The 23,637-nt window shown below is 40.3% G+C and overlaps 1 protein-coding gene across 1 annotated transcript in view; it reads left to right on the top strand.

Annotated features, from left to right (window-relative positions):
• Positions 1-23,637, top strand: part of Lrrc8c (leucine rich repeat containing 8 VRAC subunit C) — a 71,205-nt gene that overhangs the window by 5,612 nt on the left and 41,956 nt on the right. Inside the window, exon 2 of the mRNA XM_042678008.1 lies at positions 18,277-18,350. The gene's annotated coding sequence lies outside the window, so the exon portion shown is untranslated. The remainder of the gene's footprint in view (positions 1-18,276; positions 18,351-23,637) is intronic.

The raw sequence follows: 23,637 nt of genomic DNA, 5'->3' as shown, positions 1-23,637 counted from the left end.
AGATTTTTCTTGCCTGGGCTGGCTTTGAACTACGATTGTCAGATTTCAACCTTCTGAGCTTCTAGGATTACAGAAGTGAGCTATGGGCGCTTGGCTGTTTTTACCCCTCTTTTCCGTTCGAACCCATTTTTGCCAGGTGCAAAGATTGTTTAGAGGCCATAATGTCACACAACCCGGATATTGTGTCTAATCTAAAAGGCACAAAGAATAATCAGTATATCAATATATTTTTGTGTGACTACATATGATAACTTACAAATGCTCTGCAATTATACTGCTACTTCTTTGTCTTTATAAGGAGACTATTTTATTGGCTCTTAAACTGATACATATTTAAGCAGTATTAGGCTCCTGCTTGTCTAATTTCACAGTGGCACAATCGTTCAATTGTGATCTCTCCCAATGCATCCTCTACCTGTAGCCCTAGTTCCCGTATGGATCTCGTTCCCCAAGTGTAACTCAATCAACATCCTTTGTTCATTTCTGCCAGGCTGAGAGTGCTCTGTCAGTAGCCATTCATTCTGGTGACTGGTCCACTACATATAAGTTTGTTTGTGGGTATCAAAGAATTTACACTTTCATCCACTTATGATCATGAGATTTCAGGGCAAGGGATATAAGTTGGTGCTAGATCACTTGCCTGGAATGTGTGAGGTCCTTGTTTTGGTTCTCAGCACTGTACATATGCACACACATATCAAAATGTTCCATTTACAGTAAGTAGATAACTGGTGAGAGTAAAGACCGGTAAGTTGTCCTTGGCTTTCCCATGTCTGGACCTTGCCCAACTTCCGGTTTCTGTTGCTGTTGTAGAGTCTCTGTTAAAACTGATAGTCTCTGTTAAACTCTGATCACACACCTGTAATCCTAGCTACTCAGGAGGCTGAGATCTGAGGATCATAGTTCAAAGCCAGCCCAGGCAGGAAAGTCTGTGAGACTCATAGCTCCAATGAATCACCAAAAAGCTGGAAGTGGAGCTGTGGCTCAAGTGGTAGAACACTAGCCTCAAGCACAAAAGCTCAGGGACAATACCTAGACCCTGAGTTCAAGCTGCAGACCAGCATTAAAAAACAAGAACAAAAACCCCCAATGTGTTCAGCATCTGGAGCCTGTCATTCACTGGCCTGCTCGAAACAACTCATCCTTACCTCCTCCATGTCTTGTTTTAACCATATCACCCTTTTTCCTTTATACTCATGCTCATCTTTGAACATCTTTTCTGTCTCTCTCTCTCTGCTATTGGGAGCAGCAGGCTCGAGGACAGTGTCTTTATGTGTCTTTCTCTCCAGTGTCTCCAGTCGCGTGCAAAGTGCCTGAGATAGAGGTGCTCCAGAAATTCTCCTGCCGTAAATATCAGTGTATACTTTCCAGTGACATTTCTTATCTACCATCTTGGACCATATTTGTATTCTTGGAATGAAATTTGGTAGCCTAATCAGAAATTGTTATTTTTAATAGAAATAACTTTTGTGAAGATGTGATTGCAATTTAGGGAAATACATCTAACATAAGAAACATAAAGTCAGGGTATCCTAGGTTGAAGTCTCTAAATAAGTGAAAGCTATGAGAATGCCTGGCTGGGTCTTGCTAGTCCTGTGTGTGTGTGTGTGTGTGTGTGTGTGTGTGTGTGTGTGTGTGTGTGTGTGTGTGAATGCCTGGCTGGGTCTTGCTAGTCCTGTGTGTGTGTGTGTGTGTGTGTGAGAATGCTTGGCTGGGTCTTGCTAGTCCTGTGTGTGTGTGTGTGTGTGTGTGTGTGTGTGTGTGTGTGAATGCCTGGCTGGGTCTTGCTAGTCCTGTGTGTGTGTGTGTGTGTGTGTGTGTGTGTGTGAATGAATGCCTGGCTGGGTCTTGCTAGTCCTGTGTGTGTGTGTGTGTGTGTGTGTGTGTGTGAATGAATGCCTGGCTGGGTCTTGCTAGTCCTGTGTGTGTGTGAATGCCTGGCTGGGTCTTGCTAGTCCTGTGTGTGTGTGTGTGTGTGTGTGTGAATGCCTGGCTGGGTCTTGCTAAGTCCTGTGTGTATGTGTGTGTGTGTGTGTGTGTGTGTGTGTGAATGCCTGGCTGGGTCTTGCTAGTCCTGTGTGTGTGTGTGTGTGTGTGTGTGTGTGTGCTTGCCAGACCTGGGGCTTGAACTCTGTGCCTGGGTATTGTTCCTGAGCTTTTTGTGCTCAAGGCTAGTGTTCTACCACTTTGAGCCACAGTGACATTTCCAGCTTTTTGGTAGCTAATTGGAGATAAGTATCTTACAGGCCTTCCTGCTGGGGCTGGCTTTGAACCAATCTCAGCCTCCTGAGTAGCTAGAATTACAGGCATGAGCCACCAATGCCTGGGCTCTCTATGTATCTTAAGAACTTGTCCTAATTAATAAAAATTGCTCCATGGTGCCTCTCACATCTCTTAGAGGTTTATTAAAATTGGAAACATAGTCACATAATCTTCTTTTTGTTGGTACATGGGGAAAATGTAACTTACAAATCCAACTTCTGGGAAATCTTATAAAAGGTTTTTTTAGTCAATAATAGCATGATTGTTTTGAAGCCTTGAAGTTTTCATTAGGAAAACATTGTCAGGCGAATTTATTTTATTTTCTGTGACATTAGCAAGGTCAATATAAAGTACTACTCAATTTAGGGAACACTGGCCGCACACACAGCATTCCAGTTAATGCCCAGCTATCTGGGTTTTTTGGAAGAGCGAGCATCTGTGTGTGGGGATGCAAGGTCTACATCTTTGAATGAAGCATTTTAGCATTTTATCTATGGAAACATATATTTATATAAGCGACTCCATGATGGACCCAAGTGCCTTGGTCTTATAGCAAAGATTTGAAGAGCTGGGCAAAGGAAAAATAATACAATGAAAGGAAACAGGCAAAACCAAGCAATTAAATTAATTGAAGGAAAGTATAGGGTGGGACCTTTGAAGAAAAAAAATCATCAAGCAGACAATCTACGTGAATGTACTTGATGTTTGGAGGTTTTATTTCCATCGCTATGCCACCAGTAGTTAGAAGAGTGCACAACATGTAGCAAAAGGCCAATAAATGTTTTCTGAATGAATAAATACATGAAAATTCAAGATGGAGAAGAGACTGTCATTAGCATAGAAACAAATATTAGAAGAGGTTGGTACTGAATAACTAGCAAATAGTTAGGAAAAACATTTTGGACAAACAATTTGCCAGCAAAGTTTTGTTTAGGTCTTATATTCAAAAGATTTCTGGTAAGTCTATCCAAAAATGTGGCTTCAAGGTTACTAAGTCTGACTTAAAAAAAAATCACAGCTCCACCCTTGCTCTTCTTTTGTGTTCTTTCATAAGGGGTTATTAGGAGCCAGGAAATTAAGTTCCTATTTATTTGTTGAAATTATATTTTTATCTTTAAGTAGTTGTACGAGAGTTACTATTCAACATTTTAGTTTGTAAGAACAATGCATGCTGATCTGTGTCACCCTGTTCATCATTCTCCCCCACCCGTCCATCCCAACCATTCCTTCCCCTTCGTTTCTTTAGTTTCATAGGATATTAAGCACTTTGAATTTTTTCTTCTACATATTGTATTAGCATCAATCAGCTGTATAAAGGAGTTTCATTTTGACATGTCCATATATGCACACATGGTGTATTGATCCAGCTGCCTCCCTCTGTCTTTCTCCTTCTTCTCCCTCCCCCTCTGCCTGAGCCCAAACCAATCTCACAAGCTTCTTTGTTCCATTTTCACACATACATGTAAAGTATTTTGACCATATTTATGCTCCTTTACCCTCTCTATCCCTCTAGAACCCACAAGCTGGACAGGACCTGTTTTGAATTCTTGTCATTCTTTTTTTTCTTTAGTTGATGCTAATGGTTCAAAGAGATTTCGCTGTGCTATTTCACACATGTATATGCAGTGTTATTACCAGATTGATCTGCTTTACTCTTACTTTCTCCTATCCCCACTAGATTCGACTAATGTCGCCATCCCCCCAAGAAGATAAACTCCTATCTTCATTATAGTTAACTTAAAAAGTGCTTCAGCATGTTTTACCAGAAATATATATATATATATATTTCATAGAAGGAGATTGTAAAAATAACTTGGTGTTAGGTCTTACCCTAGATACATTTAGTAGATAACCTTTACAACTCTGTCTTGGTCAAGGAAAAGTCCTTCATTCCATTTGTGTGTTAAGATCACTGGATTTATTACCTACCCATTTCACTTTTTTAGATTTCTTCATTTGTATTGTACAATCACAGCTTTGTGATTGCCAGCAATGTCTGATAAATGCTGATTATATACTGCTTGGCTCCGTCAGGAAAGATTCTCAAAGCATAAACTAACACTGCTTCAAAGTCACTATTTTGTCCAGTGTATGGACCTGGACTTCTATATTTCATATGTTCTGTCTTATTTAGCATATTTTACTTTAAAAGATGCAGCAAGAGGTGCGTAGTAACTCATCTAAACTATTTTGTGTTGTAAAGTTCACCATGGTGTGATTGTGAGCAAAGGCATTACCTTCTTTTTTGAAGGCTCTAGAGTTACATTGTTTTCATTGCTTCTTTCCAGCTGGCAGGGATTTTGCCTGTAGTTTTTACTACTGTGACAGCCTTGTTTTCTTAAGGACCTTCTTTTCCCCTAAGATTCTTGCTATACTAGGAAATTACATTATTTGCTACCTTAAAAGTCAAGAGTCTGAAGACCTGGTATTGTATCTAGGAAGGATGTTGTAGGCATTGTAACCATTTATAAAGTGTAACCACTAGTATCTTATTAGTGTGATTGTAGTTTCTAAATGTGCAGCATGTGACAAAATAGCCCAATCAATTATATACTATTAGGAAGTAGATTCTTAATGAACCTATGCAGATAACAATATCATATCAGGGACAGTTTAAAGTGTCTGAGTGACAAGTGATGACTGTTATTCTGTGTGGATTTGTGGATGAGGCAAACTACACATGTGTATCACATATAGTCAGAATAAAGTTTATCAGCCAGACACTCGTGACTCATGCCTGCAATCCTAACTACTCAGGAGGCTGAGGTTTGAGGATTCAAATTTGAGACTAGCCTGGACAAGAAAATCAACAAGCTGGTAGTGAAGCTGTGGCTCAAATGATAGTGCCAAGACCCTGAGTTCAAGCCCTAGTATCAATGGAAAACAAAACATCCCTCCCCAAACATTATGTGAAAAAAAATATAGTCCTGATGAGTTAACAGATACTCTCACAGAGAACTGGGAACAATAAAAACAACAAAATAGAAAAACTAAAATGGAAAATCTGTTAAATAGGCTTAGCAGCAAATTAGAGAAAACAGAAATATATCAATAGAAATTTGCAATCTGAAGAATAGAAAGAAAAATAGTTGAACATACTAGACAGAGCCATATTAACACATGGAACAATATCAAGAGTATAGCAGCGGTTCTTTCTAAAAGATGCCTGAAGCGACCTGGGGAAATGATCTGCCAGTCTTTTGACCAAGCCAGCTGGGGCAGGAAAGTCCGTGAGATTATCTCCAATTAATCACCAGACATTGTCCAAAAAGAAATGTACTTTTTTTTTTTTTTTTGTCAGTCATGGGTCTTGAACTCTGGGCCTGGTAGCTGTCCCTGAATTCTTCAGCTCAAAGCAAGCGCTCTACCACTTGAACCATAGCGCCACTTCCATTTTTCTGGTGGTTTATTGGAGATAAGAGTCTCATGGACTTTCCTGCGTGGGCTGGCTTTGAACAGTGATCCTCAAATCTCAACTTGCTGATGGCTAGGAGTGCAGGTGTGAGCCACCAGTGCCCAGCTAAGAAATGTACTTTTTACTTGACTTATATAACTAACTCCTCTGTATATCACCTTTATAATAACAATAAAAAAATCCCCCCAATTTGATGAAAAATATAGATTTACAGATGATAGAAGCATCTCACAGTATAAAAGGTTAAATACAACAAACCATTTTTAAGTATCACCACAGACCAATCTCTGGACACCAAGGATAAAGAGGAAATTATGGGAAATAAAAATACACAGGATAGCAGCAACACAAATGAAGATAAAAAGCTGGGCGCTGGTGACTCATGCTAGTACCTAATTCTAGGTACTCAGGAGGCTGAGATCTGAGGATCGCAGTTCAAAGCCAGCTGGGCAGAAAAGTCCATTAGACTATCTTCAATTAACTAACAGAAAACCAGAAGTGGAGCTGTGGCTGAAAGTGTTAGAATGCCATTGTTGAGCAAAAGAGCTCAGGGACAGCTCCTAGGCCTTGAGTTCAAACTCCATGAGTAGCCAAAAAACAAAAACAAGATTAAAGAAAATAAAAACAGAGGATAAATGAAGTTTTGTTGGAAATCTTAAGAACGTAGTCTCTGAGCTGGGCGCCAGTGGCTCATGCCTGGAATCCTAGCTACTCAGGAGGGTGAGATCTAAGGATCACAGTTTGAAGCCAGCCCAGGTAGAAAAGTCCTTGTAAGACTGTTATCTCCAATTAACCACTCAAAAACCAGAAGTAGCGCTGTGGCTCAACAGGTAGAACACTAACGTTGAGCACAAAGAGGTCAGAGACAGTGTCCAGAACCTGAGTTCAAGCCTCACAATCAACCAAAACCAAACCAAAACAAAACAAAACCCAGTATTCTTTGGACACAGTAGAATTTGAAACCAGTAACAATAAGATAAGTAGAAATGCATCAATGAGCTATAAATAAAATGAGAACTTCTATTTATCTTTTGGTCCAAAATAAAGAGAACTCTAAGAATTGAATGATAAAAATGTAGTGTTGCTATTAACAAGAAAAACTGATTAGTCTTGGCCAGGTGCACACAACTGTAATTCCAGTTACCTGGGATATGGCAATCAGGAGAATCACAGTTCAAGATCTATTGATAGTATTTTAGTCAATAAGCTTGCTCATGGTCCTATTTGGGAGAATACAGAGAGGAGGATCTGAGGCCAGCCTTGGCAAAAATTTGATACCCTACCTGAAAATAACTGAAAGCAAATAAAAAACAAGTGTGTGGCTCAAGTGGCAGAGCTCTAGCATAAAGCCCTGATTTCAAACCCAGCACTGCCAAAAAATAATGAGGATCCATAGCTAGTTAAGTAGATGATAGATAGTAGATAGATGGATGTAGTTTTTTAGAGCTTGATGTGCTTATATTAGAAAAGCCATTTAGAGCTGGAGACACAGCACAATGGTAGAACACTTGACTAGCATGCATGAAGCCCTTGACTTGACCCCCCCTGTAATGGAAGGGGAAGCAAAGGAAAAGAAAAGAAATATTTAATATCAATTATCTTTTTTTGGGGGGGGAGGTCCAGTCATGGGGCCTGAACTCTGGGCCTGGGCTCTGTCCCTCAGCTCTTCAGCTCAAGGCTAGTGCTCTACCACTTGAGCCACAGTGCCACTTCAGCTTTTTTCTTTTTCCTTATGTGATGCTAAGGAATCAAATCCAGGGCCTCATGCATGCAAGGCAAGGACTCTACTACTGAGCCACCTTCCCAGCCCCAATTATCTTTTTTTTAACCACAGGAAGCTAAATTAAACTACAAAATATAAATGGAAATAGGAGAATAGTGGAATCAATGAAATGTAGAATGGATCAAATAAGCCAAATATTAAAAAAAGATTAATGAATCTGGAAAAAATCCATAAAAAAATTGAGATCTGAGGTGGATGGAGAGAAAAGCCCAAATTACCAAATCAGGAATCAAAGACAAGTGACAGTATAGACCCTCAGATAAGGAGGAAATATTGTGAAAAATTGTATGTATGCCTGATACATTTAAGAGTGTAAATGGGGGGTGGGGAGAATCCCAGAAAAGCATAAACAATCAAGTTACACAAATATAATAAATAACTTGGTAAACAAATATCAATAAGGAAAGCTTCAAACAAAAGGCGCTTAAATCCAAGAATGCAAGGTTGGCTTAACACTCAAATTGATGCCTCACTGTCATTCACCTTATTGAATGATCACAAGGATTTTCTCCCTATTGTCTAAGTGATTGCATTCAGCATCCTGAAAGGGTTTCTCATAGCTGAGCCACACGTGATTACACGTTGCTTGTCCTCTTTTCACTTGACAGCTTTTCCTACAATGTGAGTACAATAAATGGAGCCTGCTATTTTTAACCTAATGAAGTAAGGAGCAAATCGGTTACACCTAATTATTTCTCTCATTCTTTAACTTGTGGGTGCCACATCCTGGATTTTACAGGAGAGAAGCAAAATCTTTGCTACCTAGATGATGTGTCAAGCATGTTCCGAGTAGAGCCTCAAGCTCTAGCTTGGCTTTTTCACTCATGGCTGGTACTCTACCAATTGAGCCATATCTCTGGCTAGTTAATTGGAGATTAGGGTCTCTCAGATTCACTTTATTGCTCCAAACTTGGAACATGATCTCAGACTGCAGGAATATCTTTAAATAATGTCAGGTGAGTATACAGATGAAGGCCTTAATAGAAGTGTCAGGAACACATTTTCCTGACAAAAAGAAGTGTGTGTCAAGTTATTTTGCTTGATTCTTTTCTGTTATTTATAATTGTGAAATACAAAAGCAGGATACCTTATTGACCCTTCTGAAAGACCCTTCTGAAAGTTAGATGAGAAAATAAGTAGCCATTTCTCTCTGGGTGTAACATACAATAAGTAAACTTTATAGCTTTTATATTGAGAAAAGACCAAACTGAACATTTTTCTTTCTCACCAGTAATTTATTCTAACTACTTAAACTCTTATCTCAATGTTATTGTTCATGTAGGTCATGTAACCCAAACAGTGGTGAATGACAGTACTACAGGGCTTGATTTTAGTTTTTAGAAATATTATTTTATTGTTATTGTTAAGGAATTGTACAGAGGGCTTACAATTCCATAAGTCAGGTGAAGAGTACAATGCTTCGTGAACAGCATCACCTCTTTCTTTGCTTTTCCTCAGTTTATCCCTCTTGTCCCTGCCAACAAATTGCATAGTTCATTTTCTACATAGTGTCCACTGAATATCATGTCTTCATTTGTTCTTCCCTCCATTTCTATGTGATTTTAGTTTGTTTGTTTTGTTGGTCATGGGGCTTGAACTCTGGGCTTGTGCGTCAACTCAAGGCGAGTGCTCTGCCGCTTGAGCCACAGCACCACTTCCGGTTTTCTACTGGTTTATTGGACATAGAGTCTCTCGGAGTTTCCTGCCCTGGCTGGCTTTGAACTGTGATCCTCAGATCTCAGCCTCCTGAATAGCTAGGATTATAGGCATGAGCCACTGGTGCCCAGCTGTGATTTTAGTTTTAATGATAAAAAACTTTATAAAGCATGCCAGAGTCAATATGTATAGTCTTATTTCAGTGTTATGAAGTGCAAAATATGTTTATGTATGGATATGGTAGGTCAAAACTATTGCATGATAATTATTTTATTACAGATTCTTTATTGACCTCACGGTGTTAATCTATCATCTTAAAGTTGTCTTGAATTATAGTTTACATTGCTACCAGAAAAAGCACCATTCATACTAAAAATTCATCAGATCTCTGGGTGGGGTGCAATGGTGGCACACTTGCTTAGCATGCATGAAAACTTGGGTTTGATTCCAGAACCACAAGAACAAATGAGAACAAAAACTTCTAAGAGCCGGGCGCTGGTGGCTCACGCCTGTAATCCTAGCTACTCAGGAGGCTGAGATCTGAGGATCACGATTCAAAGCCAGCCCAGGCAGGAAAGTCCATGAGACTCTTATCTCCAATAAAAACCACTAGAAAACCGGAAGCGGTGCTGTGGCTCAAGCGATAGAGGCTTGCCTTGAGCTGAAGAACACAGAGACAGCGTCCAAGCCCAGAGTTCAAGCCCCATGACTGACCAAAAAAAAAAAAAAAAGCTTATAAGAAAAATAGGACATTCCATGATCTCGAACAATTCAGCACTATCTGAAATGTACAACTGTTAAGGAAATGTTAGTTATCATTCAATGTTGTTGAGTACATCTCTAGTCTTAAATTTTTAACTATCTGATGTACCAGATAGAAGATGAATACATTCCGGTTAAATAGCTATCTATTGAAGAATATCCATAAACAACTTTATCTGATTATACCATATACTATTTAAGTTATTATTTACTTACACAGCCTACAACCAAATGATTTAAAAAAAATTTTTTTTATTGTGAGAATACCGTACAGAGGAGTTACAATTACATGGGCAAGATAACGAGTACATTTCTTATCAAATTGTTGCCTCCTCTTTGTTTCCCCTTCCCATCCCTTCCCATACTCACCCCTCCCCACACCCGATCCTTCCCCCCCGCCAAAGTTGTAAAGTAAAGTTTGTTTTTCTTTTCTGTCTTTTTCTTTTCTTTTTCTTTTTTGTCGGTCGTGGGGCTTGAACTCTGGGCCTGGGTGCTGTCCCTGTGCTCTTCAGCTCAAGGCGAACGCTCTACCACTTGAGCCACAGTGCCAATTCCGGTTTTCTAGTGGTTTATTGGAGATAAGAGTCTCACGGACTTTCCTGCCTAGGTTGGCTTTGAACCATGATCCTCAGATCTCAGCCTCCTGAGTAGCTAGGATTACAGGCATGTAAAGTTTGTTTTTTGACGTAACGACTTGTACATCTCATTGTTGCAGTGGGTCCACCTGTATCCCTAGTTAAGCGATTTGTTTTTTCCCTTCCCAAATGATTTTTAATATCATAAAATTGTATGACTCTCACATCATCATAATCTAATTTTGGAACATTCTTGCCACCCCCAAAAAGAAATCTGTACCCACTAACTGTCACTCCACCCTTCTCCTTCCTTGCTCAAAGAAATCAACAATCTATTTTTGGTGTGTAAAATGTCCTATTCCGGTAAGTGGTATTATGCAATAAACTGTTTTATGTTATTAGCTTCTGTCAGTATGTAGTATGTGTTGCTCTCTCCCATTTTAGGGTCGAATCCTAGCTTGTAACATGGCCTACTGCATTTTGTTCATCTGTTTGTTCATCATTATACATTTAGGCTGTTTCCACTCTGACCTATTAGGAATACTGGCTCCTGTAAAGATTCACATAGACTTTTATGTGGACACATATTTTCATTTCTTTTGGATAGCTATGTAAAGAAATAGAACTGCAAACGGGTATGGCAGCAATGTATTTGATATTTTGGTGTAAATGATGTATAATCTTACATCATGTCTGCAAGTGGAATAAATGGCTAAGACGTTTAACTTTTTAATGAGATTCAGCCGGATAGTTTATTCATATTTGTCAGGATGTCTATTAAACTTCATTTTTCATAGATTTTATTCATAGTTGTTTATAAGATGCTCTTAAAATGTCCTACACTTTGGGTAAAAAGCTGATTAAAGCTGATCAGGGAGTTATTTGTATTATTATTTTTTAAAATTTCTTGTTCTCAGTAGCCTGCATACATACTGTCCATTAATTCCAAACTCATGATTTTTTTTTTTTTTTTGTCAGTTGTGGGTCTTGAACTCTGTGGCCTGGATACTGTCCCTGAGCTCTTCAGCTCCAGGCACGCACTCTACCACTTGAGCCATAGCACCACTTCTGGTTCTCTGGTGGTTAATTGGAGATAAGAGTCTCAGAGACTTCCTGACTGGGCTGGCTTTGAACTGCAGTCCTCAGCTCTCAGCCTCCTGAGTAGCTAGGATTACAGGCATGAGCTACCGGCACCTGGCCAAACTCATATGTTTCTTACATTTTTTTTCTTTAATGGAGCATATTGAGGTAGGGAGAAATTTTCAGATTCGCAAGCTCTAGATGTTTGTATGTGCTTATTAGCTCTGCCTAGAAAAAGTGAATTCCAGCTATTTGAATGACTTTTATGTTCTTTCTGGAGGAGAGACAGAAACTTCTGAGAAATGAAACATTTTTTCCCTGGTTAACATTTCTGTCACAATTTATTCTTTGCTGGGGATGGTTGTGGAGGACATCTTCTGATACATTGTATATTACATCAGTTATAATCTCTTTAGTCTTATTTTTTTCAGTCCCTGTCAGCTGCAAACCTGGCAGAAAGTCTTAACACTATCTCTTGATAGCACCCAGGCAATGTCCCTATCTTCCCTTATTCTTACTAAAACCATTTGTGTACTGAGGTGTTTTCCTATAACAAGGATAAAATCCTGGGACTCCCATGACCTTTCTTAGAGGTTTTCAGATTAGGTGACATGCTATAAGCCCAGTTGTACCCAAGCAAGAAACTCCTTGACCAAATGATACGATATACAAATAGCTGCTGATACACACAGAATAGACACAGATACAAGACACTTGTGAGACAATTCCTGTCTACATTCAAAATACAAATATTAGTGCAAATACATACATGCACACACTCGCTGCAGGCAAAACACAGACTTTTTTTTTTAATTTTGTTTTATTTTATTTGAGAACATACTGTACAGAGGGGTTACAATTACATGGGCAGGATAATGCATACATTTCTTACCAAGCATTGCAGCCTCCTCCTTTGTTGACACAGACTTTTTTGAACTGTTTCTCAGGATAATTTTCCAAAAGTTTTAAAAGATGACCCTTAGTCAAATGAATGTGTCAAAGTTTTATTTAACTCATAAATGAGGGAGCCAGTAGGAAGACAGATGGGTTCAAAGAGAATTCAAGGAATTATTTTTCAGAAGAATGTCTGAATAACATTGCCGTATTAGATGGGAGAATAGGACATGTACTTCAGAGAAATGAAAATCAAAATGTGTTGAGTTTTTACTGGACTAAAACACAAGTCTGGGATTTAGTCACAAGTAATTAGATATTTCCTTAAATTACCTTTGGATGAGTCAGCCAAGTGATTCTTTAGTATTACAATGAGTGTATTCTCCTTTTGCCATATTCCAAGTTTTTGAAGGTCTTTAAATAATGCTTATAGAGCAGATCTTGGAGACTTTACAATCTTAAATTATTGACAATGCCACGGCTTTTCTGTATTTTTTAAATAGATATGTACCTTATTAAAAATTTAAAATGGGCTGGGTACCAATGGCTCATGCCTATAATCCTAGCTACTCAGGAGACTGAGATCTGAGGACTCAGATTTGAAGCTAGCCAGGGCAGGAAAGTCCCTGAAACTATTTCTAATTAAGTACCAAAAAAAAAAAAAAAAAAAAAGCTGGAAGTAGAGCCTGTGGCTCAGTGTTAGAGTACTAGTTTTGAGCAAAAAAGTGGTCTAGGACAACTCCCAGGCTCTGTGTTCAAGCCCCAGGCCCAGCATATACCAAGAAAATTAAAACAGATAGGGGCGGGGGAGGATGGGAAGGGATGGGAAGGGGAAACAAAGGAGGAGGCTACAATGCTTGATAAGAAATGTACTCATTATCTTGCCCGTGTAATAGTAACTGCTCTGTACAATATTTTTACAATAAAAAAATTAAAAAGAATTAAAACAGATGAATATTTATTTAAAAATAGTAATAATAAGGCTATTTTGGGGTGGGATAAAAAATAAAGTTATTATATGTTAGTGCAAAGAACTTTTTTTATGAAAATGAGTACATTTTTCAAAACAAGTTGAGTGAGAAGCTGCAGAAGTTGTGCAGATTTCTTTAATATCTGGCAGGCAGTTCAGTCACTACCGAATATTCTGTGTTTACCAGAAAATGGATTAAAGAGGCAAATAATGTTTTGTCATTTAGGAAAATAGTATTTTTCCCTAACTGCCACCAGAGACACACTTTTTTGTGTGTGTATGTGCCTGTCCTAGGGCTTGAAGACCTGAGCATTTTTGCTCAAGGCTAGCACTCTACCACTTGAGTCGCAGCTCCACTCTGGCTTCTTCTTCTTCTTCTTTTTTTTTTTTTTGGTTGTTAATTGGAGATAAGAGTCTCATGGACTTTCCTGCCCAGGCTGGCTTTGAACTGTGCTCCTCAAATCTCAGGCTCCTGATTAGCTAGGTTTACAGACATGAGCCATTAGAGCCCAGCTCAAAGACATACTTGGACAGAGACAAGGATCAATTGTGGGAGCAAAATGGAAGCATGGGGTCTAGTTAGGAGGCTACTGTGATAAGTGAGAGCTGTCTGGGGCATGGTGGTATGAAGTGCTTGGATTCTGGATCTCTTTTAAAGTGGTTTTTTTTTTTTTTTTTTTTTACATGAGAGAAGGAAGTCAACATTGACTACAAGATTCTGAATCAAATACATCCAAGGATGCATTTCGTATTTACTGATTGTGAGAATAAGGGAGTAAAAGGAATTATTCTCTTTGAGTGACTGCTTAATTTTGAAATATCTGTTAAGCATTCAGTGGGAAATTTCCTTTGTATCCTTCAATGCTTTTTAAAAGGAAGGAGTGAATACAAGTTATCTGTGCTTCAATGACTGGAATATGCTGTTCCAACTCTCAAATTTAATTTGACTGGTTATGGAACTTCAGATTGAAAACTGCTTCCACTAAAAATTACAGGGTTTTTTTTTTTTTTTTTAAGTCATCTTCTAGCTAGCCGCCAGTGGCTCACGCCTGTAATTCGAGCTACTCAGGAGGTTGAGATCTGAGTATTGTGTTTCAAAGCCAGCCTGGGCAAGAACATCCAGGAGACTCTTATCTCCAACAAACCTCCAGAAAACCAGAAGTGGTGCTGTGGCTCAAGTGGTAGAGAGCTCACCTTGAGCTGAAGAGCACAGAAACAGACCCGGAGTTCAAGCCCCACTACCGATTTAAAAAAAAAACTCATCTTCTGTGCATTCAGTATTATTATTACAAAGTATAATGCTGATTTGCTTGTTTTTGGTGCAGTTTTATCCTCTGTAACCCCAGAAGCTTTTGGGAGTCTCTCTTTTTATTTTATATAATTTACTCACAAAGAATAAAAGTATGCAAATACTAATTTCAAATCACCAGAAATACAATACAATATGAAACATGATATATTATTTTTGAATCTTTTTAGGATCCTCTTTCTGTCACTTTTAGGATTCTCTTTCTCTCACTAATTTTCTGAAACTTCATGATTTCATTGTAGTGGACACTTTAATCTGCCTTTAAAAAATATCAAGTCCTATATTCTGGGAAACTTTTTGCCCTCTTCTACATTTTCCCTTTACTTTTTATGAACCTAAAAAATAATGGATCTGAAATTCATATTTCTGTTTTTTTCCTTTATTTTTTATTACTTTAAAATAAATTTCAGCAGCATTATAATGTGACCATCATGTTGGTTTTTTTTATTATCTTATTTTTCATTTCTAGGCTTTCCCTGGTATGTTTCTTTTATGAATACAACATTAGCTGCTAAAGCTCAGAAATATTGTTTAGAGGTCTCAAAATAAAATATTGCTTTTGTTCCCCTTATTTTTGGTGATATTCTGTGTTTTATTTTGTTTTCTCTTGTGGTACTGGGAATTGAGCCCTGGACCTTGTGCATGGTAGGCAAGGGTCTCTACCACTGAGCTCTGAGCTTCAACCCCATTCCTGCCTTTGGTTTTTGTGTGATCATCCATTCCTATCATTGTGTATTCCTATTTGTATCTCTCTTTCAGGTTAGAGTCATTGTTTAACTATGGATGATCTATAGTCATTCCTTTGTCTGTCTTAGTCCATTTTGTGCCACTGTAACAGTGTACTACAATCAAGGCAATGAGTGAATAGAAGTTTATTAGCTGGGACGTCTTGTAGCAAGGCACTGGCTTCTGGTAGGAGCCCCCTTGCTGTGTCATCACATGGAAGAAGACCAAGGAAAAGTGGCAGGGGCAGAGAGGGTGGGGTGGGGAGGGGAACACACATCAATGGATTCCTGAGGTGAAGCCTTCATATCATAAACATCTCTTCAAAAAGTTCCATCTCTTGGCAGGCATGGTGGCTCATGTCTATAATCCTGTCAGCCCAGGGGGAAAAACACAAGCCCTGACTTCAAACCTTACTACCACCTCTTTATACTGTTTAAGTAACAGCTAAAGCTCACTGGAGTTCTGGAGAGACAAACATTCAAGCATGGCATGGTGGAACATGGAAACGCTGTTAGGAAAGTTGTGTGTGTCCTGAGTGGGGAGACTTGTGTTTTGTGTCTTGAGCAGCCTTTTTGTGTGACTTCTGCTTGTGTGCATTGCTATAGGAATACCGCTGCTAGTGTGGCATCATCCTCCAAACCCCAATTATCTGCATCCTCCAAACCCTGATCATCTGCATCTTCCAAACCCCAATCGTCTGCGTCCTCCAGCACAAGGGCGTTGGGACTTGTCCGATAAGTGTTACAGTCAGAAGTAGAATGGGTCCTAGACCCTTGGCTCTCTGTCAAACATTCTTTCTTCAGTACATGCTCTCATGATTTCCATCACTGCCTTCCTCGAGGTAGAAAAGATTCTCTGCTTTTTGGGGAGAACCTGGAAGTAGAACTGGAAGTATTTTCCCTGAAGAAACAAATCTTACTTTAGTATCTATTACTTTCAGCTTTTAAAAGCATGCAGATTTTACATGAATCTCTGTTCTTATTGGTTTCCACAGAACATTCCTCAAATTTAATTTAAAAATTTTGAGTAAATGCGTCAAGTGCACCAGTAAATGCACCAGTGGCTCACGCCTGTAATCCTAGTACTCAAGAGGCTGAGATCTGAGGACTGCAGTTTGAAGGCAGGCAGCATGGGCAGGAAAGTTCGTGAGACTCTTAACTCTAATAAACTACTTAGAAAAAGTTGGAAGTGCTGTGGCTCAAGTGGTAGAGCTCTAGCCTTGAGCACAAAGAGGCTCAGGGACAGTGCCCAGGCCCTGAGCTGAAGCCCCACCATGGGCAAAAAGAAACTATGCTCTATGTATGTTTGACCTCATATCATTCCCTCTTGTTGCCCTTGAGCAAATCAGCGGCTCCATTGTGACTGGACAGATAAGCGGCCCCAGGCCTGGCCAATGACTGAGGCCTTAGGTGTGAGTTCACAAGCTTCCAGAGGGACACTGCACCTCAGCTTTCCCACGTGCGCCCATGTACACAGTAGTGACATAAACTAGAAAGGATATTATTTCTTTTTTTTGGGTCCGGTCATGGGGCCTGAACTCTGGGCCTGGGCGCTGTCCCTCAGCTCTTCAGCTCAAGGCTAGCACTCTAACACTTGAGCCACAGCGCCACTTCCGGCTTTTTTTTGTCTTTTTGCTTATGTGGTGCTGAGGAATCGAACCCAGGGCCTCAGGCATGCAAGGCAAGCGCTCTACCACAGAGCCACCTTCCCAGCCCGAAAGGATATTATTTCTTTCCCTCTTGTCATGGTCACAGTATGGAGACTCTTCTGAGAGCTCGGCTTCCTTATGTGTAGACATGTGCTATGTGTTAATGTATGTCTTCCTTGGTGTGGTTAAAGGTGTTAATACTAAAACTACACCTCATCTAAGAAGTGGCAGAAGAGTGACAGGCAGGTTCCTCTCCTTCCATTCTGGATTGAACCCATCTTTTCTGTTTATATTCTGTTGTCTCAAACAGAGTCATGTGGACACACCTTGTCTGAACTAACTTTTCCATTATGTGAAAAGGAAAGGATAGGGGAAAGGAATGTGGCTCAGTAGCATGCATGACGCCCTAAGTTCAATTCTTTGGTACCACAGAAACACAAAAAACAGATTAAAATTATCATTATGGTTGTTGTTGTTTTTGGTTGTGGGCTTGAACTCTGGGCCTGGGCGCTGTTGTTGAGCTCTTCAGCTCAAGGCGAGCGCCCTACCTCTGGATTGATACAAGATGACATTTCATTAGGTTTATGACAGATACACATGAAATTAGAGTCGAGCCAGAGTCAGGGGAAAATTACCAGATGTGTCAAAGTTTAGGACTACTTATACTTCCCAGGAATAGTAGATAGAGAAACATGTGTTGCAAATTCGATTTTTTTTTCAGAATCTAGAAGATTCCCAAAGAGAAGTCCAGCTAGTATTTTCTCAAGTAAATTATGAGGTTAATACTGTTACATATGTTGCTGGGTGCTTTTTAAGAGGTTAAAAACTAAAGCTGGGAATGTGGCTTAGCGGTAGAGTGCTTGCCTAGCATGCATAAAGCCCTGCATTCAATTCTTCAGTACCACATAAGCAGAAAAAGCTGGAAGTGGCGCTGTGGCTCAAGTGGTAGAGTGCTAGCCTTGAGCAAAAGAAGCTCAGAGACAGTGTCCAGGCCCTGAATTCAAGCCCCAGGACTGGCAAAACAAACAAGTAAACAAACAAAAAAACTAAAGAGGTTAAAAACCTGCTCAAGGTCACCAGCTCATAGGCATCAAGTTAGATCACCAAATTAGGTCTTCTGTGGAAGTTATACCATCAACATTGTGTTATATCAAAGTGGAGAGCTGAAATGACTTACATTTATTTTTCTTTTTTAGATGAATGTGGCTGCTTATGACTGAATAGAGGTCTGGGAATGCAGATGTGTAGTGAAGTAACATATATGCATAAGGTAATAACAGGAGTCTTTTTTATTAGCTTTATGGTTGACATGTGGATTTGATTAGGGATTTCATGTTCTACATGTTCAAACAATTGATCAGTTGCTAGAGTTTGTACAAATTACTTGCAAGTTTTATATTGTTATATGATGTCGTTGTCTATGTAAGAGTGTATGGTTGTTTTGCCTAACCCTGGTTGTAGGTGCTGTCAATTGGGGCCATTTTGGTTGAGAAGATGCTTAGTATGTAAACAGTTTGCATCTGCAAAATCTTAGGGGGACCTATTTAATATCAGGGGAAAATCTTTTGATCCAGACTTGGGCCTTGAACAAAGATCTACATTATAAGTCAAAATAAAAATATTTTACATGAGGAAATAAGGCATGTTTTAAGCAGCAGTTGCATTTTGAGGCGCTCTCAAGAATGTAAATGTATGATGGACAGTAGCTTTACATTTATTCATTTGGCCTGAGATTTTTTTTTTTTTCTAGTAGAAATACACTACACTTTCAATAAGCCCCTTGTACTATATCCAAATAAGAGAAGAACAGATCCCTTATATGAGGAAACCACAGATCTCTTGCCCTGATGCTCATTGGCCTGGCCTGGCCAGGCTAGGGCTTGGCTTTACTAACATTGCTGGTTGGGGACTTGCCCTAGGTCTCAGGATTCCTTTGTTCAGAAATGTCATGTTTTTGCCAGGCCTCTTCCTGTGGACACATTCACTGAATCGAAATTATTCATGTGACATCATAAGCAGTGTCAAGTAGGCTCTGATATATTAATTAATCTATTTGGGTGTGTTTGCTTGGAAACCTGGCATGAAGCCAGGTTTAAAATATATTTTAAAATATATTTGTTTTAAGAATGTAATCTGACAAAGATGAGAAATTTCTTAACATCACTAAGCAATTTGGATAATCATTCTGCTTATCTTTTTTCTCCAAACTAAACAGTTAATATAAAAATCAGACTTTATCATTTCTCTTATTCAGTGATAAACTCTAGAGCACTTCTTTAAAGTATGCAAGTGAAGCATGCTAAAAATGGACCTTCTTCTGACCGGTTCTCTCATTTAGCTATTGGATGAAGTAGGGTCTGACTTTTAAATTCTAGAAAGCACTCAAGAGGCTGTAAAGTTAAGATTTAAAGCCAAGAAAAAGCACTATCAATAGAAAAGAAAACCAATATATTCTGAATATAAGATGAATTTAAGTATATGCATCTCTGATGTTATAAGTTAATAGGTGTGTGTGTGTGTGTGTGTGTGTGTGTGTGTGTGTGTGTGTGTGTGTGTGTGTGTGTGTGTGTGTGTGTGTGTGTGTGTATGCTGGGGCTTGAACTCAGGGCCTGGACTGTCCCTGAGCCATAGATCTACTTCTAGCTTTTTTCTTTTTGTCAGTCATGGGGCTTGAACACAGGGTCTGGACACTGTCCCCTGAGCTTTTTCACTCAGAGCTATCAAGGTTAGCACTCTACCACTTTGAGCCACAGCTCCACTTCTAGTTTTTCTGGTGGTTAATTGGAGATAAGAGTCTCATGGGCTTTCCTGTTCAGGCTGGCTTGAACTATGATCCTCCGATCTCAGCCTCCTGAGTAGCTAGGATTACAGGCGTGAGACATTGGTATCCAGCAATAAGAATTTTTAAGCAGGGTATCTTCTGTTTTTTAAAGAAGTTTTTCCATAACAACACTGGGGGCAGGCAGGGTAGGAGAGGGCAATAGGAGTGAGCAACAACCTCTGTAGAGTTCTCAGTATGTGAGACAGATGTGTGTATAAATAACACAGGCAGCGAAGGCGTAGACAGCAAGCAGGAAATATATTCAAGTATGTTATGCACATATGAAAATGTCACAATAAGTACCATTATTTTATACAACTGGTATGTGCTAATAAACATTTTTGCTTTGAGTTTGGACTGCAGAAACAAATGGCAAAAAAAGAGAGCAAACACCTTTTCTTGTTCCTGAGGTGTAAGGTGAATCAAGAAGGAATTGAGTTCAGGGTTAATGTTGTGTTGTCTATGGAATGTTTGATTTGGTGACTTAGAGTAATGGCCTCTCGAAACATTACCTGGGTTGGGTTCAGGCTCCCCTGCTTACCTCTGTGTGACCCTCCCCTCCCCCCAGGCAGAATAATGCACTTTCCCACGTCATAATTACTTCCATAATCATAGGCTTATAGTACCTTATACCTCAAGAGTTCTATAGTACCTGTGAATGTCCTATACGGACTGCCACATCCCAGGTACACTGTCATTTTCAGCTCCTGACAGAGGGCTCTCCTTTATAAACAAAGACAGCTTTGTTCAGCAAACCAATGTTCAGTGTTACTCTACATTGGTCAAATAAATAGGGATCCCATCAGAACCAAAGCTGCTAGGATCAAAGCATCGTTGGCATTGTCAGCATCTCTGCATGTGGAGCTCTGGGTCCTGTAAACTGTTACATGCTCAGAGAAGTGGGTCAGGGCCAGGAGTTTTCCGAGTTTACAGTGTGGGAGGGGAGAGAAGGAGTGAACAGGGCAGGTAAGAGAGTGTTGATCTAGGGCTGCCTATGAAAACATTCAGCCACAGTCTCCCAAAATAGAACACTGCAGTTCTGGCCCAAGACCCTGCCAGATATTATTCTAGGAGTGTGCTGTTCCCCAGGGAGAGTGGCCAGGGGCATGGCTGAGTCCTCATGCCATGTTCTGGGTAGGAGTAATGTGCAGGGATCTCTAACTAAATGGATGGTATGAAAATATTGGGTCTGGAGGGATAACTCAGTTACAGAGTGCTTTCTCAGTATGTGCACAGCCCTGGGTTCAAACTCCAGCACCAAAAATAAATACACAAATCCACAGAGGACTGAAATCATTCTCAAAGCCACCTTAATCGCTCCGAAGCAAACTTTTACCTTTGCTAGGGCTGTGGCTCATAGCTTTACTTTTTAATCACAAGAGGAGGAAACAGATGTTTCTGGGAAGATAGGTATCAACCACAGGGTCTTTTAAAAATACCTCATGCCTGGGCCACTCCCAGGGATTCTGGTTTTGTTTTTATGGTGCCAGTCCGAGGGCTTGAACTCAGGACCTAGCCACTGTCCCTGAGCTTTTGTGCTCAAGGCTACCACTTGAGCCATAGCTCTACTTCTGGCCTTTTGTTGGTTAATTAGAGATAAGAGTCTCATGGACTTTCCTGCCTGGGCTAGTTTTGAACCATGATCCTCAGATCCCAGTCTCCTGAGTAGCTAGGATTATAGGGGTGAGCCACTGGTGCCACTGGCGATATTAATTGCATCTAGCCATTGGTATTCTACTCATCAAATGTGTGTGTGTGTATGTGATTACTGGGACTCGAACTCAGTACCTGGACACTGTCCCTTAGCTTTAGTGATTAAGGCTGGCACTCTACTACTTGAGCCACAGCTCCATTTCTGTCTTTTTGGTAGTTCATTAGAAATCACAGTCTCACACTTTCCTGACTTGGCTGACTTGGTACCTTGATCCTCAGATCTCAGCTTCCTGAGTAGCTAAGATTACAGGCGTGAGCCACTGACACTCCACACCAAGTTTGTTGGCTTTTTGGTCAGTTGTAGGTCTTGAACTCTGGGCCTGGGCGCTGTCCCTGAGTTCTTCAGCTCAAGGCTAGCGCCCTACCACTTGAGCCAAGCACCACTGCCGCGGACCGGGTTCTGTCGGGACGACGGAGGATACCTAGGGGAGGAACCTGGAATAGGATGGGGAGATGGCAAACAGACAACTCACACACATTAGGAGTGGATGCTGAGTGCTGAGTGCGATTTAATGCAGAGGATAACAAACTTTTATAGCAAAAAGTCTCCATAAGAAAGGGCAAAAGGTTACACAATCTTGCTACAGGGCTTCATTCTTGGGTGGTCACCAGCTGGTCGCCTGAAAGGCACTTGTTTCCGGCTTATCTCTAAGAAATATAATGGGTTTCGATGTTTGTCACCATCTAACCATTACCTTATTTCTATAGAGGCCTTAACTGTCCCGTAAGATCTTTCCTGTTCCTTCTTTAATAGTAAGGTCACGGAGGCCTAGATCTAGCAAGTCTCTTAGTAAATGAAAGAGAGTAACAGGAAGTTCTTTCTCCTAAGTAGTTATCTCAGCAATTGCCATACATTCTTTCTGTTCTAGCCGCACCTACAGCTTCTTGCAAATATCTCTTACAAACAATTCCTTCTGCTGAAGTGACTTTGTGAAACCCCCAATACTTTTATATTTACTTATAACTTGTCTACTAGCCTCCATAAGAGGGGCTTCCAGGGTAGCATTTAACTCTGGTGAGTTAGTCATATTTTTAAGACACTCATCAGATATTGGAGTCGTCAACACTCTTAAGAAAGAACTTTGAATAAGGGAACGTTGACAATGAGTAAGTACAATGAACAGCAGAAACAGTAAAAGATTAATAGGCACTCTTATACAGTGAGGAAAAGAAAGGCAGAAACACATCTTTCCCAGGGGTTTGTCAGCCTTTCCAGGAGTAGGCCTCTTAGAAGCCCTATTCTCCGAGGTAGACTTCGGTGAAGTCCCAAAACTTGGAGATAGGTTTCTGTAAAGCCCCATTCTCTGAGGTAGACTTCGGTGAAGTCCCAAAACTCAGAGATAGGTCTCTGAAGCCCCTTTCTTAGGTCTGATAGATGGTTTCCCATGCTAAGCAGACTCCACTGGAGTCGGCGTGGCACACCACTTCCACTCTTCTGGTGGTTAATTGGAGATGAGTGTTATGGCCTTTCCTGCCTGGGCTGGCTTTGAACTGTGGTCCTCAGATCTCAGCCTCCAGTGGTATGAGCCACTGGTGCCTGGCACCAAGTGGTTTTGATATGAACCAAGGTTGACAGCCACTCCTCTACCTGTCCTGGGTTTTACTCTCTCCTCCAGGAGATTTTCAAATAAATTCCAGAAGACTTGTACAGCCCAGGTTCTTCCAACAGGTTTTCCAGTCAGCAGCTGATTCAAACCAGTCTGCATGTTTTCCCTGTGGAGTTGTCTGTGTTCAAATGATGCTGCCTCCCAGGGAACCCCAGGCCCCTGCAGCATGCAGGCCTTCCTCAGCTAGCTCCTGCTTCCAGATGCAAGGCGCATCAGCCAGGCCTGGCTTACTGTCCTCTGTTTTTCATAACCAGCCCACAGGCTCTGTGCTAGAACCTTTCATTCAAATCTTTTAACAGTAGGGTTTTTCTGAATCTCCCATGCCATAAATTGGAGGCTGAGGTAGCGATGCACCGAGCTGAAGTGTTCCATGTTTCGTTCTTCACCGTATACATGTCTTTCTAGGGTCTTAGCCC

The sequence above is a fragment of the Dipodomys spectabilis genome, unplaced genomic scaffold (assembly GCF_019054845.1).
Source record: "Dipodomys spectabilis isolate Male_0828 unplaced genomic scaffold, ASM1905484v1 ptg000002l, whole genome shotgun sequence".
NCBI lineage: Eukaryota > Metazoa > Chordata > Mammalia > Rodentia > Heteromyidae > Dipodomys > Dipodomys spectabilis.
This window is presented reverse-complemented; position numbering and strand designations above follow the sequence as displayed.